Consider the following 12,309-nt stretch of genomic DNA (forward strand, 5'->3'; position numbering starts at 1 on the left):
CTGGAATCAAGATTGCTGAGAGAAATATCAATAACCTCAGATATGCAGATGACACCACCCTTATGGCAGAAAGTAAAGAGAAACTCAAAAGCCTCTTGATGAAAGTGAAAGAGGAGAGTGAAAAAGTTGGCTTGAAGCTCAACATTCAGAAAACTAAGATCATGGCATCTGGTCCCATCACTTCATGGGAAATAGATGGGGAAACAGTGGAAACAGTGTCAGACTTTGTTTTTTGGGCTCCAAAATCACTGCAGATGCTGATTGCAGCCATGAAATTAAATTAAGAAGGAAACTTATGACCAACCTAGACAGTATATTAAAAAGCAGAGACATTACTTTGCCAACCAAGGTCCGTCTAGTCAAGGCTATGGTTTTTCCCGTGGTCATGTATGGATGTGAGAATTGGACTGTGAAGAAAGCTGATCACCGAAGAATTGATGCTTTTGAACTATGGTATTGGAGAAGACTCTTGAGAGTCCCTTGGACTGCAAGGAGATCCAACCAGTCCATTCTAAAGGAGATCAGTCCTGGGTGTTCATTGGAAGGACTGATGCTAAAGCTGAAACTCCAATACTTTGGCCACCTCATGTGAAGAGTTGACTCACTGGAAAAGAATCTGATGCTGGGAGGGATTGGGGGCAGGAGGAGAAGGGGACGACAGAGGATGAGATGGCTGGATGGCATCACTGACTTGATGGACATGAGTTTGAGTGAACTCTGGGAGTTGGTGATGGACAGGGAGGCCTGGCGTGCTGCGATTCATGGGGTCGCAAAGAGTCGGACATGACTGAGCGACTGAACTGAATGTTTATAGGAATGATTCATAACATCGATGAATGAGCCCAGAATATGAAGTCAAAACACAGGTACAAAGAGCGTATTTGACAAAAAATGGTGTATGTGTGTCTATATTTTAAAGACCTCAAGGAGGTACAACCAAAGGGTTATATTGTCTGTTTTTGAGAACTGGGATCATTGCCAAAACCTGTTTTCATGCATTTCTGAATTTTCTGAAGTGAACATACATTGCTTTTATACTCACAGGAGAAACTATGTATATATATTATCCTTTTGTTTTTGGCTGTCCTAGGAGGAACTCAAAAGCCTCTTGATGAAAGTGAAAGAGGAGAGTGAAAAGGTTGGCTTGAAGCTCAACATTCAGAAAACAAAGATCATGGCATCTGGTCCCATCACTTCATGGGAAATAGTTGGAAAAACAGTGGAAACAGTGTCAGATTTTATTTTTTTGGGCTCCAAAATCACTGCAGATGCTGATTGCAGCCATGAAATTAAAAGACGCTTGCTCCTTGGAAGGAAAGTTATGACCAACCTTGATAGTATATTAAAAAGCAGAGACATTACTTTGCCAACCAAGGTCTGTCTAGTCAAGGCAATGGTTTTTCCCGTGGTCATGTATGGATGTGAGAGTTGGGCTGTGAAGAAAGCTGATCGCCGAAGAATCGATGCTTTTGAACTGTGGTGTTGGAGAAGACTCTTGAGAGTCCCTTATACTGCAAGGAGATCCAACCAGTCCATTCTAAAGGAGATCAGTCCTGGGTGTTCATTGGAGGGACTGATGCTAAAGCTGAAACTACAATACTTTGGCCACCTCATGCGACGAGTTGACTCACTGGAAAAGACTCTGATGCTGGGAAAGGTTGGGGGCGGGAGGAGACGGGGACGACAGAGAATGAGATGGCTGGATGGCATCACCGACTCAGTGGACATGAGTTTGAGTGAACTCCGGGAGTTGGTGATGGACAGGGAGGCCTGGCGTGCTGTGATTCATGGGGTCACGGAGAGTCGGACACGACTGAGTGACTGAACTGAACTGAGGTCTTCACTGCGTGTGCAGGTTCTCTAGTTGTGGCATGAGGCTTGGCATATGGGGTTTCCCCATGGCATATGGGGTCTTAGTTCCCCAGCCAGGGATCCAACCCATATCCCCTGCATTGGGGACATTGGACCACCAGGCAAGTCCTTTTTTTTTTTTTTTTAATTAGAGAAGAATTGTGTGAAAATTAGCCTGATCTTTGATATACAGAAGCATTGTTCTAGGCATAAAAGCAGCACAAGTAATTTCAAATAATAGATGTTTGATTTTCGTAGACATAATTCTTTGAATTTCAATAAACAGCTGTTGTTTAGTCACTCAGTCATGTCCAACTCTTTTGTGACCCCATGAACTGCAGTGTGCCAAGATCCTATGTCCATGGGATTTCACCAGCAAGAATACTGGAGTGAGTTGCCATTTCCTTCTCCAGGGGATCTTCCAGATGCAGGGACTGAACCCATGTCTCCTGCATTAATAAGAGGATTCTTACTGCTGAGCCACTAGGGAAGCCCCTCAATAAACAGTTTAAAAGCTAAAACAAGCTGTTGTGAACATGTTCTGCAAATATTATAGACACAGATGTAGTGTATTGTTCTGTAAGCATATATATTCTGTCTCATTTAAAAATATGTGAATGTTACAATGAGAAACTACCAGAAGAAAATACCCTCCACTGCTGTCATTGCTTTTGTTTGGGAATTGGAGATGCTTTTAAATATCAGGTTGGCCAAATGTTCATTCAGGATGTTATGGAAAAACCTGAACGAACCTTTTGGCCAACCCAATGTATTTCTTGTGCTTTTCTGCACTTCCTAAGTTTTCTACACAGAGGGCAAGCATGTGTCCTGCAAGGATCTGCAGTTGTTGTCGCAAAGAGCAGGGCTGAGCACACGGCCTCTGTCCCTACCAGGACTTGCTGTTGCCTGGCACGTACTCTCCCGGGAGGTCCACGGTAGGGGCCTCAGAACTAACTTTCTACCACTGATTGAAGTGCTTATATTTGGGGAGTTGTTGTCTAGAAAGTCTAGTAGATGTGTTTTGCTGCTGCTGCTGCTAAGTCACTTCAGTCGTGTCTGACTCTGTGTGACCCCATAGACGGCAGCCCACCAGGCTCCCCCGTCCCTGGGATTCTCCAGGCAAGAACACTGGAGTGGGTTGCCATTTCCTTCTCCAATGTGTGAAAGTGAAAAGAGAAAGTGAAGTCACTCAGTCATGTCTGACTCGTAGTGATCCCATGGACTGCAGCCTACCAGGCTCCTCCATCCATGGGATTTTCTAGGCAAGAGTACTGGAGTGGCTTGCCATTGCCTTCTCAGGCAACTTCAATACCTTGGTGAGAGGCCAAGCAGATTTCTTAAGTATGATTCTGGTAGTGAGAGTGACCCACTCAGAAAAGTGAGATAGTAAAAATTGCAGTTTAAAATTTTAATTTAGTAAGTCCATGTGCTGAGATTGAAACAAAATCTTTTATAAATTCTTGCTTGTTAGTAGTGAGTGAAGTCCTTCAACATAACTTCAAAAGGCTGAAATGTGGGCGTATACGTCTATATTCACATACATTGAGTGTGATCTATCGTAAGTAGGAAAATAAAACAAAAATTATCTCATCCTGGGACATGCATGGGTACTGTTAACATAACACTGACCTTCTAAGCAGAGGAAATTTGCAATCAAGGGTACGTGGAAAGGTAAAAAACACGCTTTCCCAGGCAAGGGAGTGTGCCTGGCGTGGCATGCAGGACCGTGCTGGGCTGGAGGTCAGGTGAGGGCCTTTTGGGGTCTTGGCTTCTTGTTCCTTGGTAAGCATGTCAGCAACATGCATTGGCCTCGAGGTGCTATTTTTTGAGGTGGAGGAGTAAAGACGTTCAACCCCCTGCCGCCTCCTTCTCTTTTCTGCTGAGACCATCACCAGGACGGTAATTACTTGGACACAGTAATTGCACTGGTGGATTCTATGATAGAAATGGAGCTGAGTCATCCTTGCCCGTCCTCCCCCTAGAAGCTCTTTTAAACTCTAGTTACCCTGGCTTCATGTTGGCACTGCAGGGCTTTGAATGTGCTCTGTTGGAGGGGGTGAGTTAAGGAGACACTCCATCCCCCAAACTGGGAGAATTCAGTCCACTAGAAGTCATATCTTTGCTACGGCTGATTTAGTTTTGGGTAAAAGCAGTGGCATTTGCTCTTCTTCCTTTATTGAGATCTCTCTTGGTGTGAGTTCCCATTTAGCAAAAATGGGAACCATGAGCAGATTCCTAGGATCTGCAGTTCCAAGAGTGTCCCACTGTGAAACCACCCGCATCACCAGAGTCATCATCACTGGAGAAAGTGGCTATAGACCGGGTGGGTTCACCTGGGGCAGTGTAGTCCTCCTGGGGAGGAAACTGTGGCCAGAGCTGCCTGAATGCAGTGCTCTTGCCCCAGGCCCCTGCTGTGTGCCCACCCTGCTCACCTCCCCAGGGTCCCGTGCTTCCCCGTTCTGTGTTCCGCAAGCTGCTGGGAGCTCTTGATCCAGCCTGGGCTGCCTGTCCCTGGTGCACTGTCTCCCTCTGGGAGGTTGGTCTCTGTTTCTACTTCTTTCACTTTGGTGTTCAGGATTTGGAAGAGTGTCTCCACGTGACCTGCATGCATGCTCCACTCCTGCGCTGCGTTCTGGCTGGTCTGGCTGGTGTGCATTCCTCTTTTCTCACCAGCCCATCTTTCTGTGTCCTTATTTGCCATCCACATACTTTCTCTGGTGAAGGAATAAATCAAATATTTTGTCCATTTAAAAAACTAGGTTATTTTCTTATTGAGTTTGAGAGTTCTTTGTATATTCTGGGTACAGTCCCTAATGGAGTACATGTTTTGCAAATATTTTCTCCTAGTTTTTAGCTTGACTTCTCATTTTTATGTGTATTTTGAAAATCAGAGGTTTAACATTTTCATGACATCCCACTTATCAGTTTTATCTTTTTATAAAAGACATCATTTTTTTATATCATACTCATGAATTCTTTGTAAAACTAGAGGTCTGTTTTTATTCTTATTTCTCTTATTCTTTCCTTTGGAAGCTTTATATTGTGGCTATTATATCTAAGTCTATGATATATTTTGAATTAATTTTATATCCACAGGACTGGAAAAGGTCAGTTTTCATTCCAATCCCAAAGAAAGGCAATGCCAAAGAATGTTCAAACTACCACACAATTGCACTCATCTCACATGCTAGCAAAGTAATGCTCAAAATTACCCAAGCAAGGCTTCAACAGTACATGAACTGAGAACTTCCAGATGTACAAACTGGATTTCGAAAAGGCAGAGGACCCAGAGATCAAATTGCCAACATCCGTTTGATCATAGAGAAAGCAAGGGAGTTCCAGAAAAACATCTACTTCTGCTTCATTGACTATCCTAGAGCCTTTGACTGTGTGGATCACAACAAACTGTGAAAAATTCTTCAAGAGATGGGACTACCAGATGACCTGATCTGCTTGTTTAGCCTGCTTTCACTTTGACTGAAATCGTGTTGAATTGATAAGAGTTTGGTGTAGTTAACATCCTGTTGGATAGCAGTGTTGAGAGGGGACATTCTTGCTTTGTCCCTGATCTTAGAGGAAAGTGTTCAGTCTTTTACCCGTATGTGTGATGTTATGTGTAGGTTTTTACTGGAGGTCATTTATCAGGTTCATAAAGTGCTCATATTCCAAATTTTCTGAGAATTTCTTTTCATGAGTGGTATTGAATTTTGTCAAACGCTTTTTCTGCATCTTTGAAGTCATTGTATAATTTTTCTTTTTTTCTGTTTATATGGTCCATAAACAATTTCAGGCATACCTCCGAGATACTGTGAGTTTGATTTCAGACCAGAGCAATAAAGTAAATATTGAAATAAAGAGTCGCATGAATTTTTTTTGTTTCCCTGTGCATATATGTTATGTTTACAGTATGTTGTTGTTGTTCAGTTGCCTAGTCATGTCCAACTCTTTGTGACCCCGTGGACTGCAGCATGCCAGGCCTCCCTGATCCTCATCATCTCCCGAAGTTTGCCCAAGTTCATGTCCATTGCATCATTGATGCCATCCAGACATCTCATCCTCTGATGTCCCCTTCTCCTTCTGCCCTCAATCTTTCCCAGCATCAGGGACCTTTCCAATGAGTGCACTGTTCGCATCAGATGACCAAAATACTGGAGCTTCAGCTTACTTAATGTTTACACAATGCTCTAGTCTATTATGTGTGCAATAGCATTATGTCTAAAAAACAATGTATACCTTAATTTGAAAATATTTTATTGCTCAAAAATGCTAATCATCATCTGAACCTTCAGCAAGTGGTAATCTTTGTATTGGTGGAGGGTTTGAAATATTGCATGAATTACCAAAATGTGACAGACAGAGTTCAGTTCAGTCACTCAGTCATGTCCGACTCTTTGTGACCCCATGAATCGCAGCACGCCAGGCTTCCCTGTTCATCACCAACTCCCGGAGTTTACCCAAACTCATGTCCATCAAGTCGGTGATGCCATCCAGCCATCTCATTCTCTGTCGTCCCCTTCTCCTCCTGCCCCCAATCCCTCCCAGCATCAGAGTCTTTTCCAGTGAGTCAACTCATTGCATGAAGTGGCCAAAATATTGGAGTTTCAGCTTCAACATCAGTCCTTCCAACGAACACCCAGGACTAATCTCCATTAGGATGGACTGGTTGGATCTCCTTGCAGTCCAAGGGACTCTCAAGAGTCTTCTCAAACACATTCCCAACACCACAGTTCAAAAGCATCAATTCTTCGGTGATCAGCTTTCTTCACAGTCCAACTCTCACATCCATACATGACCCCGGGAAAAACCATAGCCTTGACTAGACGGACCTTTGTTGGCAAAGTAATGTCTCTGCTTTTTAATATGCTATCTAGGTTGGTCATAAGTTTCCTTCCAAGGAGTAAGCGTCTGTTAATTTCATGGCTGCAGTCAGCATCTGTGAAGTGAGCAAACACTACCGGAAAAAATGTCGCTGATAGACTGACTTAACGCAGGGTTGCACCAACTTTCAATTTGTTAAAAAAAAACAATATCTGAAGCACAGTAAAATGAAGAGCAATAAAATGAGGTTGCCTCATTTTATTTTTTTTGTTTTTTGTGGGTTTTTTTTTTTTTTGTATAGAATCAGTTGCTTTTCTCGATAGAAATCCACTTTGTTATGATTTTTTTTATAGTGTATGATTACATATGCTAATTGTAAGAGTTTTGCATCTATATATAAGAGGAATATTGGTTTACTTACAGTGTCTTTTTTTTGGTTTTGGTATCAAGTTAACTCTTGCCTAACAGAAGGATTTGTCTAGTGGTTTCTGACATTCCAGCTTCAGGACAAGTTAGTAAGAAACTGCTATTATTTCTTCCATTGAAGCCATCTGGATTGGCTCTTTTATTGGTAGGAAGATTTTTAACTTGAATAGTTATAGAGTTGTCTGATTTTTCTTGAGTGAGTTTTGATAGCTTTATTTTTCTAAGAATTCCATTTAAGCTGTTAAATTTATTGACATACAATAGTTTCTCACATTCCCTTATTATATTTATTTTCTTCTTACTGAAGTGAAATTCATGTAATGCATAATTGATCATTAGAAAGTGTACAGTTCAGTGAGTTCAGCGGTGTTGAGCAGCCACCACCCAGTTTTAGACTTTACAAAGTCTGGACTTTCTCACCACCCCAGAGGAATAAATACCACATCCCCATTAAGTAATTACTCTCCATATTCCTTGTTCCCCATAACCTGGAAATTGCTAATTCTCTATCTCTGTGGATTTACCTATTCAATACAATACCTATTGTATTTCATGTAAATGGAATTATACAGTATGTGACCTCTGTGACTGAGCATAATGTTTTCCAAGTTCATCTGAGTTGTAGCATGTATTAGCACTTCACTGCTTTTTATGGCCACAGAATATTCCATTGTTTGGACATATTAATATTAGTTTATTCATTTGTTGATGGACATTTGGGTTGTTTCCACATTTTGGCTATTGTGAATAATGATGCTTTGAACAAGTGTCTGTTTGATTCTCTGTTTTAGTTCTTTTGGATATATACCTAAGAATAGAATGGCCAAGTCATATGATAATTCTGTGTTTTACTTTTTGAGGAACTGGTAAACTGTTTTCCATATAGGCTGCACAATTTTCCATTCTCACCAGTGATATATGAAGGTGCTTTTTTCTCTGGGTCCTCCCCGACACTTGGATGTATATTGGGTTGTTATTGCATGGAGTGCTCTATGAATGCCAATTATGTGATGTTGGGCGATAGTATTGTTTGATAGTGTTGTTGTTCCTATATCTTTTACTAATCTTCTGTCTAGTTGTTTTGATCCCTTTATTATTATGTAATGCTATTTTTTTTACTTCTGATAATATTCTTTGCACTGAAATCTCATTTTTCTGATGTTAATATAGCCATTCCAACTTCCTTTGGATTAGGATTAGAGCAGTGCATCTTTTTCCATCCCTTTTATTTTGATCTATTTGTATATTTATTTTTAAAGTGGGTTTCTTATAAATATTGTAGTGAGGTCCTGTTTTTTTAATCCAATCTTAAAAATTTCTGTATTTTAAACTAGGTTGTTTTAGACCTTTTATATATAACAAGGGACTTCCCAGGTAGTGCTAGTGGTAAAGAACCCACCTGCCAGTGCAGGAGATATAAGAGATGCAGGTTTGATCCTTGGGTCAGGAAGATCCCCTGGAGGAGGTCACGGCAACCCACTCCAGTATTCTTGCCTCGAGAATCCCATTGACAGAGGAGCCTGGTGGGCTACAGTCCACAGGCTCACAAAGAATTGGACATGGCTGAAATGACTTAGCACATACTTAATATGACTATTGATATGATTGAACTTAAATTTATAATTTTGCCATTGGTTTTCTATTGGTCCCATGTGCTATTAGGTCCACCTGTCCTCTTTTTTGGACTTATTTTGTGTCAAGTACTATTTATGATGAATCACCTTTACTAGCTTATTGGCTATATCACCACTTCGTTTTTATTAGTTTCTTTGGGATTCATTGTGTATATCCTTAACTTACCACTGTCTGTCTGCAAATAATATACTAGTTCACTTATAGTATAAAACCCAACAGCAGTATACTTCCATCTCACTTCTCCTGACCTTTATGTTACTGTGTCATGGTATTTTTACTTCTACACTGCTCTAAACCACACAATACATTGTCATTATTTTTGCTTTAAATAGTCCATTATCTTTTTAAACAATCTTATAAATTAAGAAGAAAGCCTCTTATATTTATTCATGAATTTTGTTCCCAGTGCTCTGCATTTCTTTTTGTAGATCTAGATTTTCTTCTGATATAATTTTTCTTTTGTATGATGGATTTACTTTAATATTACTTGTAGTTCAGAAGTGTCGGTGATGAATTATTTTAGCTTTTGTTTATTGGGAAAAAAAATCTTCAAATACATTTTGTCCCATCCTGTTCTCCACCCCTGCCTCAAGTGTTCAATTACACAAATGCTTCTGTGTTTTTGGGGAGAGGGAATCTTTCCCTGTGTTTCATTTTAGATCATTTCTGTCTTCGCAGATTGTTTTGTCTGCTCACTGACTAATCTTTCCTTTCCTAGTGTCTAATGTGATGTTAATGCCATCTAGTGTATTTTTCATTTCAGACGTATTTTTCATCTCTATGTATTTAATTTGGTTCTTTTTAAAAATGCTTTTCATGTCTCTCCTACACGCTGTGCTTTCCTCTATCTTCTTGAACATGTACAGTGTGTTTATAGTAACTGTTTTAGGGACTGCATGTGCTAATTATTTCCTGGGTAATTTCTGGTTCCTTTTCTTATTGATCAACTATCCTCTATATGAGATATATTCTCATGCTTCTTTGCATCCCTGGTATTTTTTAAATGAACAAAAGATATCATGATTGTATGTTGTTGGGTTATGCATTCTTTTAATTACTTTAGATTTTCCTCTTGAAATGGACTCATTGCTTGGAAAGTTTAGCCCCTTCGGTGGCTTGCTATTGAGCACTGTTAGGCAGCATCTAGTTGTCTGTGCTCTCCCAAGTGCCTGGCCCAGTGGTCCCCGTGTTGTAGGTTCCCTGGTCCAGTTGGTGGGAGTGAGGTCCACTCCTGACCCTGCGCCAGTGATGGCGACACTTTGTCCTGCTTCTTGCTGTCACGTGTTCCCTGGCCTCAGTCACACGGGTTGACCAGTGTCCTGGCGAAGAGTCAGGTGCACCTCCAGTGGTCTCCAGAGCACATCTTAGCTCTCTCCTTTCTGGTCTTCCACCCTGCTGGTTCTTGCTGCCGTTGCCTCCTTGAACCTCAGCTGTTCCCTCACCTCAAGACTCCCCTGACTCTGCCTGGGTCGCCCTTCTGGTGCCGTGGCCTCGAAACCTCCCCAGCTGTCATCTGCGCAGCCAGCACGCACCCCATGTGTTTCCCCCTCAGGCTCCTTGTTCTGTGCTGCCTGTTGTCCCACCACTGAGCACCTTTGTCTCATGTCTTCTGTCTGTTTCTTCATTGTTTGAAGCTGGAGAGTCCTCCTTGCTGTCATGCTGGAAGTGGATGTCTCCTGAATTCCCCTGGCCTTCAGTCCTCCCTGGATGAATGCCCCAGGGCTCCTAGAGGAGGCCCAGGCAGAGCTGTTTATCTGCCGGGGAGTCTGCACAGGCCGGGGAGTCTGCACAGGCCGGGCTCCAAGGTCCTCTAAGGCACAGCATTCTTCAACTTGGAGCTGAAACCATGTGGGTGGGCATTGCGGTGGGGGTCTGTCTACACCTCACTGTGCTCTTCTCCTTGATGCTCCCCACAGGTCTCAAGGGCTGTAGGAGTCAATGCCACACGTACTTCCACCAGGGTTAGGACCATGGGCCAGGGTTCAGGGGAGACCGCGCTCTGAGTGCTTACTGGTGTCTTTCAAGTTCCAGACTCAGTTTAGAATCCAACCATCTTTCATGGAATTCTTTTTCCTGGAGATTATCTTTGGCCTTCTAAATAACTGACTCATGGCTACATTCTTTTAAAGCATTTATTTAGTTTGATAAAATTTGATATCTAAGATGATGGAGCATTCTTTGGGTTATTTTCTAGATGATTTCCAGTTATAATAATTTTTTTAACCTGTTTACAGGGCTGCCTACAGAGGGAAGCTCTTCACATGGTTCCATGTAAGTAGTGCTTCTTGTGATGCCTTTGGAGAGGTAGGTCTTTAAATTGAGTGATTCTTTCCACATCAGTTGAGTTGTGAAGTCTTGCTTGCATACGAAGCCATGTGTCTTGCTGACTCTCCTTGTGGCCTGGCCTCAAGTCACACGAGGGCCCCATCACACGTCAGGAGCAGCGCCCTGTCAGTGGTGTGTGTAATTTCCCTCTGGTTTCTGGAGAACCAGTGTGTAAAAAGAGGTAGTTTCCTCCTTTCCTAAAAACCTTCTTCTTCAGAGTCACCCTGACTACACTGTCCAGCAGGGGCCTGAGGACCAGTTGTTAGCCTGGGCCAAGCAGACAGCGCCTTCGTCCCCAGCTCCAGCAGTGACCAGTGTGCGCTGTGGCTGTCATGGTGTCATGTCCAGGCCCCAAGGTCACCTCTTTGTGGCTGTGACTCCAGTTTTGCAAAACTACCTTGAAAGAATTCCTTTTAGATTTATCCTTAAGATGCCTTTATTTTTCTAAAAGTTTTCTGTGGCCTTGCTGGGAAGGCTGCTGTGGTCATGCTGGTGGCTGCTCTGTGCCCGTTCTGCTCCTCCGAGCCCCTTGCCCTGCCTTGTGGGGCGGTGCTGTCCGTCTGTCCACTTTCCAAGGCTTAGGAGGCAACATCACTGGTCACTGTGCTTGTCGGTGGTGAGATGGGGCTCTGAGGTGAGGCCTCTGACCTCATGAGCTCACATCCATTCATATCCAGCGATGGCAGGATAACTGGGAGCTGCCTTGATAACAGAATGTGGGCTCTGCCCTTCTCAGTGACCTTCACCACAGCTCCGAGTGGTCCTGAGCTCACCCAATCCCACTCAGAGAGCACTAGAGCACCACTGTGACCTTCCAGGGCCTGCCACCAGCAGCCGCCTCGAGAGATATGAGAGACAGGGGCAAGGAGTCAGAGAGCACATGCACACGGGGGCTTTGGGCTGGTGGGTAACCAGGTGAACAATATTTGAGGAGAAAAGTTCTTAGGTTACAGATTGCTTGAGCAAAGACCTTGATGCATTTGTTCAGCAAATACTGACAGAATCCTTATGATGGGCTGGGCATGCTTCTGGAATCATAACCTTCTTTATTACATTCTCGTGGGGCCTATAAAACATACGAGTAATAAGTGTGCCGGGTGGTGACGCTTGCTGGGGACGAACAGAGAAAAACTGGGGTCTGGAGGCACTGATGGGTGGTCAGAATAGCCCTGGGAAGGAGCATCTGAGCAGAGCCTTGGAAGAGGCATCAGAGCCGGCCCTGTGGGTGGTGGAGGGGGAAGGGCTCCCGGCGTG

At 43.0% G+C, this 12,309-nt stretch overlaps 1 protein-coding gene across 2 annotated transcripts in view; it reads left to right on the forward strand.

Annotated features, from left to right (window-relative positions):
• PCBP3 (poly(rC) binding protein 3) overlaps window positions 1-12,309 on the forward strand; it is a 232,573-nt gene that overhangs the window by 80,379 nt on the left and 139,885 nt on the right. For both annotated transcript variants that reach the window (XM_088834878.1, XM_088834881.1), the window contains one exon: window positions 10,965-11,001. The gene's annotated coding sequence lies outside the window, so the exon portion shown is untranslated. The remainder of the gene's footprint in view (window positions 1-10,964; window positions 11,002-12,309) is intronic.

The sequence above is a fragment of the Moschus berezovskii genome, chromosome 1 (genome assembly GCF_049115385.1).
Source record: "Moschus berezovskii isolate FMDL1 chromosome 1, NW_MosBer_1.0, whole genome shotgun sequence".
In the NCBI taxonomy this organism is placed as follows: Eukaryota; Metazoa; Chordata; class Mammalia; order Artiodactyla; family Moschidae; genus Moschus; species Moschus berezovskii.